General features: G+C 44.6%; 1 long non-coding RNA gene across 1 annotated transcript; it reads right to left on the bottom strand.

Moving 5' to 3' along the window:
• Positions 1–2,875: 2,875 nt before the first annotated feature.
• LOC121596720 lies at positions 2,876–4,503 on the bottom strand. The gene is made up of 3 exons (XR_006005307.1): positions 4,160–4,503; positions 3,945–4,093; positions 2,876–3,865 (listed from the first exon to the last, which is right to left on the bottom strand). It is a non-coding gene; the product is annotated as an uncharacterized LOC121596720 (long non-coding RNA).
• Between the last annotated feature and the right edge of the window lie 2,462 nt (positions 4,504–6,965).

The raw sequence follows: 6,965 nt of genomic DNA, 5'->3' as shown, positions 1-6,965 counted from the left end.
ATATGATGCTTGCCTTTTTTTTTTTGGCCGCACGCCAACAAAGGAAATAAATAAACAAGAGGGGAAATAAAAATAGGATTTCCAGATTTCTAAGAAACACAACACAGAGAGACCGAGAGAGCCCTGCCGGAAGGGACACAACGATACATCGTCCCTGTGCCGCCACAGCACCGTCTGTAGCGAATTTATTATTACTTTTATTATCAACGCAGTACGCAGTTTTCCCTGGGAGTGGGACGACGACGAGTGCTTCTTGGGATTTCCCATCCTATGGTCGAAAAAAGAACGCCACCCGAATTCTCCACGCTCATAACTGTGAAAGAATTCTTTTGACCGGCGACGGCAAAGCGACCCGAAGCTGGTGAGCATTATTGGAAATTGGCCCCATCCCAGATAAGGGGAGCCGGAATAGGAAACTAGGGAATAGGAAACTATTGATTGAAATCATCGACCAGGAGGGGTGGGACCGTAAATGTGCTGACACTGCCACTGAGTGTGTGTGTGTGTGCCCGTCATCGTTAATACATTGTGTGCCTCCGCATGGCATTTTCGCTTTTATCCACTGTCGAAGTATTTATTTATAAGGAACTACTTCGTTTTCCTCCAATTTTTGGTCCGTTTCATTCATTCTCGCCCGCTTAAATTGGTGAGAAAATTATAGCCATTTGTGATTTTCCGCCCAATTCCGCTCCAATGCTCGGAAAACGGCACAGGAAAAGCCCATTTTTGCACACACACACACACACACACACTTTGTTGCTGCTGCTGTTGTTAAGGCTCGATTGCGTATGAAATCTGCCAACGAGCGTGTTGCCAAACGATGATGATGATGGTGATGACGATCAAAGGAGGCTATATTCTCGTAAGAAAAAGGACAAGAAAGGAAAAGCTCTGGAATGTGTATAATGAGAAATGAGAGGCAAGCGTAAAGCTTTTTTCCTCCATCCACAATCTTCAAGAGCTGGATTTAAAGGATTGTGTTCGCTTAGTGTGTATCCTCATGTCCTCATCGTATCCTCATGTCCTCCATGGCGGAGAGGGATTATCGTCCATGTTTTGGGGGGTAAAAGGCGTCTCATCCCACCTGCCGAATGTTGCCAGCTCTCCTTTTGACAAAAAACACAATTTAATCCCATTTTCTTCTGGTTCTGGTTTGTTGGTTTGCTTCGTCATCGCCCGGCGAATGGCCATTACGTGTTTTCTGGCGCACAAAAGCGGTTCACCCGGCACACCGCAAATAATTATTAAATGCGTTCCGAAGCACTACGGAAAGGCAGTTGTCCATGAAGCGGGTGGCTTTTGCTTTCGATGCCAAAGGGGATGTCCAATTTCCATCACACACACACACACACACACACACGCACACACAAACTGCTACACAATGCTGCTCATAAAACTTTTCACTAACCCGGCACACACAGACAGTAACGTGTTGTGTCTGTTTTTTCGTGTGCTTCGTTCGTCTGCTGGCTGCTTTCGATGTTCAAGCAAGAAACACTAATTGAAATTAATACTCTTACCCGTACTTTGGGTACCAGAAAAGGTTGACTTTCTCGTTCTCGGATACCTTCATACTGGCCCGGTGTACGCGTGAAGGCTATCAAATGACAAAACGCTCTAGCACATATCGTCCCAGGCAGCAGGCAGTAACGGATGTTTGGCCAAAATATACAGGTTAATCAAATTTATCCAACCAACCTTTCACCGGGCGGCACTAAGTTTTGCTCACTTTTTCTCACTCGCTCTTTCTGTGCCTGAAAAGCGGAAAGGACGAAAATAAAGCGTAATGTCACTTACTCGACTCCCACAACCCGCAACCGGAACTCGGCCTCAGCCCGTTAACCATCTGTAGGCTATAAATTCAACATAATTTATGCGCCCAGGTCCGTGCTCCGGTTGCTGCCGGCTTGCCTACCTTCTCCATGGCTTAAATCCGTGTGTCATGCGTGCGTGTGTGTGTGTTTGCGTGCGTGATTTAACTGTTACGGACATTTCGAAACGGTTTCAGGTTGCGCTTCATGCATGCGCGCCATTGCTTTACGGACGCACGTATGTGTCATAAAAGTGGATGAGATTTTGGCGTAAATAAAAAGCCAAATGCGAAGCGTAAATGTGACGCAATGGATTGGATGTGTTAAGCCGGAGCAAGGATCTTGTAGTTTTCGAAACGATCATTACTTTCTTGGGTGAAGTGAAGCTTTCATGTTTTGTGTATGAGGGTTTTTGTAATAAAAGTTCTTTCTGTTCCTTCGAAAAATGAAATAAATTCCATTTTAGTCCATTAACAAGCTAAAATCCACTAAAAACTGTCATTCTACTACGTAATACCGCTACATTCTGATAGATGGCGCTTCTACATCGAGCTGCCAGAAAAAGCGGCATACTTTGATTTTAGAAAATCTTCAGCATCTCAAGATGTAGCAGGAAATCTCCTTCTTTTCCATTACTCATGTTACTCCATTAACAATTTCCCATTTTTCCTCCACTTATTATCATTATCTTCGGTTGAGCTTTCGTTGAAACTCGAATACAGCAGCAGCGGCAAAAATCACTTCCTAGTGGGGTACGACGACGCCTCATTACACCGCAGCCTCATTTATCTTCCAACCAGTGCTCATTTATCGCTCTCCTTCTATCAACGGTGGCCGATCGAACCGCTTACTTCCTCCAATCGACTCCGGAAGTGACATCAACCAAATGCTGTGCAGTAAATCTTGCCGTCCGGTTCTGCCTGCGGTTCGCTTCAATGGCTACAATCAATAATTTATGGTTCGCGCTCGCTCTGTATGCCTCTTCCAAGAAGATAGAAACCGGAACCGAATTCGGAACAACATAAAAATGCGTCCATTTTCGATCAAACGGAAATGGGGAAAAATACACTTTCCGTTTATTTATTTCGTCTTTGCTTTGTGTCGCTTTTCCCTGGAATGCACTTTGGGCACCGGTCGTGTGTGCGAAGTGTAGCTGTGCACCAACCCCTCAAGTGACGATGGAAATCGAAATTGAAATATCTCCAATCCCAACACGGCCCCCTGAGTGTCTTGAGTCGTAAACGGTGTTCGATGGATTCCGCCCCACAAGGCAAGCACCACCACCAAAGCGCCCACTCTAAAGAATACGATCTACCTTCGTCAGCTCTTGGCGTTGGAAGTGTTACTAATAAAGAACACTTCAAGCATGGAAAAGGGCGCAAAGAAACCACACCAGACACTCTCTGGCAGCGGCGCTGAAGTACGATAAAGTTTATCCCTTTCAAGAAGCCCTTCTTGTGTAGCCTCGCAAACACACTCACCAACACACAAACACACAGAAAATATACATACGTCAAGGACTCACTAGGCACTAGGTTTTGAAGGTGCCGTAACCAAGCACTTGTGCCATTGCAGCAGTCCGACTCCTACGTTTGGGAGTCAGTGCTAGCACAAACATATTGACAGTGATGCATATTTAATCAATAGGGAAAACTCTATGTCTGCCTCCTCTGAAATTCCCTTTAGGGGCTCTCTAGCTGCAACTGGACCGTCCTGCAAAAACAGAACCACCCCAGAAGTGGTACTCATTTGGCAAGCTGCTGGAGTAGGGAAAGAGATACAGAACAAACAGCAGAAGCAGCAAAACTGACCTAATGGATGGAAGGCAAAGTGCTTCGAGAGCCCGTCTGTCTGTCTGTATGTCTGTCCGAAGCTGCCAGCAAATCTAACTGGCAACTTAATGAGAATGATCAACATGCTATGTAAGCATATCCTGGGGCGTTGCGTCGATGAGGTTCTTCTTCCAAAACTGGCCGACGCAGGGCTGTGTGTACACTTGTCGGTGTAATGGACAAGTAATGGACGTTTGAGCAGCTGTGTACGTTTGCCATTAGCTGGAAGATAAGAGCAATGTTTAAAGAATGAAATTATTGAAACAACAAGGTTAATTATACAAAATAAGAAACAACTCACATGGCACTCTGTTTTCACTTCTCCTTCACATTAATTAACCATTTTCGCATGGCCTCCTGCGCTCAATTGTGTCGCCATAACGATCACTACTCGTTAACGGCACCCGACAGGCACACCCTGGTGTGATGGTGTGACGGGAATCAATAGAGCTAACGATAGGAAGCTGTTAAAAAGCACACTCAAACGAACTCGACACCTTTTATGAAGACCCTTACCATTAAGAGAGAGGAAGTAGAGGAAGTTGTTCGGAATAATGGCAACCTCTCCGTCGCAACCGCTGCTCTGGTGAAAGCGAAACATGAAACGTTCCGTCGTCGCTAGGCTTTTTTAATTGGATTTTCTCACCACTTTATAGTAGATTGTGCAAACAGTGCAGAGTGCACAGAAAACAAAGCTGAAGAGAAAAAAAAAACACAACGTCTCACCATCCGCAGTGTGATCTTTTGCGTTCTGATACCCTTCGGCCGGGGGAGCATTTCCTTCTCCATTAATCACGTTTAATTAAACAGCTCAACGTCTCATAGCACTCTTTGGTACAATTTCTCTTTACTTAAGCACAGTTGCCCTGTGTGTGTGTGTGTGCGTGTACTTTGTGTGAGATTAAGCAGCGCCACCTGTTTAAGAACACAAATTTGTCCCTCTTTCGTCGCGAAAAGTAGGCAACGCCACCACTGAACGGTCGCTAGTCACAACCAGGCGTCTCCATCAGCGCGCGTCACAGGAAAGTCACAGCGGTGCAAAGCGGCGGTACAACATTTTCGGAAGCGTCCAGCGTATAATCCGGTAAGGGAAGGCAATTAAAATTTCTTAAATTACTTTTGCTTCTCATCCCCATCATCATCATCGTCGTCGTTCATCGTAAGATGCTTGTTTGTAGTGTTTTTTTCTCTCTCTCCTGGCTCCAACACCACTTGGTGTGCCGTTTTCCCTTGCTCCCTAACTAATTGTACTAATCTTTGCTCATTTGTTTTCCGGCTTCCGCTCGTCCGGCGGGGCAAATTGTTTACTAATGACTCTGCTTATGCCTGTACGACGATGCGCTTCCCGGGTCGTTCGTTGCTTTATGGGTAGGGATTGTCCCGTTTGTTTGCTGTTTTTGTTTCCTTTTCCTTCTGCCCATGCGCCTTCATTATTTATGTCGTGTGACCCCTTAGATGGCAAGTATAATTTCCTATGTGTACAGGGAGGGTGTTGGAATTCTCTTTCCTCTAGGATGGCCTTTTTTTGCTTTGTGTTTGTGCTATTTGCTCTATCGGAAGGTCCATTAATTGTAGGTGTAGCGCCAAATTTGGCCATTCTGTAGATGCATTTCTGGCAGGAAATGGAGAAAAGACACGATCTGAGTCATAAAATTTGCATTCATTAAGTGTTGTTTCGTTCTTTTCTTTACGTAATGACATGAAAAAAGCACAAACAGGGTCAGAGGATGGTCGATTACATGTTGAGGAAAAGGCATTTTTTGCTCATGAATAAATAATAACGCTCATTTGAGAACACCGCAAAGCGAGAAATATCATGGAGCATTTTAAATATTAATACCAGCAACCATTATCGGATTCTTGGTGTGTTTGGCTATTTAATTGCTTCCAGGTCCGATTGCTGGAATCAAACAGAGTGAAATGTTTCTTTTCCTTTTAAGAACAACAATTTGAACATTTCTTAGTATTGTTTTGTATTGTTGCTTTATTCCTCTTATAGCTTGTGGTTGTTGCTCCTTATCAACAGAGCTCATCGTTGGTCAATTCAACAGAGCGCATTAAAATTCATCGCATCACTCGTGGTCGGAAATGTTCAAATTACGACAAACAAGGTTTAAATTCGCAGACAGTGCTTCCGCGGCCGGCCGCTTTTTTATTCCCGAGAAGAAGAAGAATAAAAACGTTTCCAAGGAAAACCCTTATGTGCCTTGAATGAAATGCTTCTCACGTTTTGGCCTTTCTTCCAACCGGACGTACGAATCAATCGAACGAGCTGTTGGGTAGTAACATTCTATTGACTGGTTGCTTTCGTGAGGGAAAATTGATTCGTTCAAATAAGCAAGCACATTGGTTGGAAAATAACAATGTGTAGGTTTGCTATTGAAGTTCAACAACGAGTAAACTCCTAAAGAATGTAGAATCTTCTGTTTGAGAACGTATGAAGCGGTCGAACCGTAGTATTGAATTTTATTGACAAGTTAATTATTCTCAAAAACTCTTCAACAATCTCATATGCACTCGATGGAACTAACTCATGCATTCCAAGAACTTTGACAAATGTTCGTCCTTTGCGTCGACACAGCCAACCCACATTGCCTCCAAAAGCTCATGATTGCATTGAATCATGTTGCTGACATTTCTAAGTAAGTTTTCAGCAAATTCAAACGGTTGAGTTTTCGCTTTTTCCCCTTCCAATTTGCAAAACCCACCTCGACCCTCGAGCAGCTCGGTTTGCAATCTGAAAGCACCCTAGGGCAATGTTGCCCTGCACAATGTGTGCTGTTGCTGCTGCTGCTGCTGCTGCAAATCGAATATAGGTTGCAGAAGACCAAGCAATTCACCCTTTCAATGTTTAAACGTGCGGCTCAACAGAAAGCCTTTTTCCTCCACCGCACGATACGGAAGGGTTTGAGCCATTTTGCTAGCTCTCGAGTTTCCTTTTCAGTGGAAAAAGCAGCAGCCGAAACAGCAAACCAAACACACACGCTTCTGGTGCTCGGTGCTGCATTCGCACGGTTCCTTTACTACACTCTGGTGCGCGCACCATACCTTCGCGCAAAGCATTTGTTTGCGTACTTCACAATAAAAAGCTACACGCCGCTGCTACTGCGTACAGTGTTCCCGTTTGGTGGACACGTGTATGGTTTCCCGCAGCCTGCACATGACATTTACTGCCGCTGTTGCACAATACACACACACAGACAAACAACCACAAGCTCCTTTCTGCAAAAGCGATCAGCAGGAAAAAGAGGAGCATACAAAAAAAACCCTAACAGAACAAACCGACCGGGAGGTTTTTGTACAAGTCCTAGTTCAACAAGAA

The sequence above is a fragment of the Anopheles merus genome, chromosome 3R (assembly GCF_017562075.2).
Source record: "Anopheles merus strain MAF chromosome 3R, AmerM5.1, whole genome shotgun sequence".
In the NCBI taxonomy this organism is placed as follows: domain Eukaryota; kingdom Metazoa; phylum Arthropoda; class Insecta; order Diptera; family Culicidae; genus Anopheles; species Anopheles merus.
This window is presented reverse-complemented; position numbering and strand designations above follow the sequence as displayed.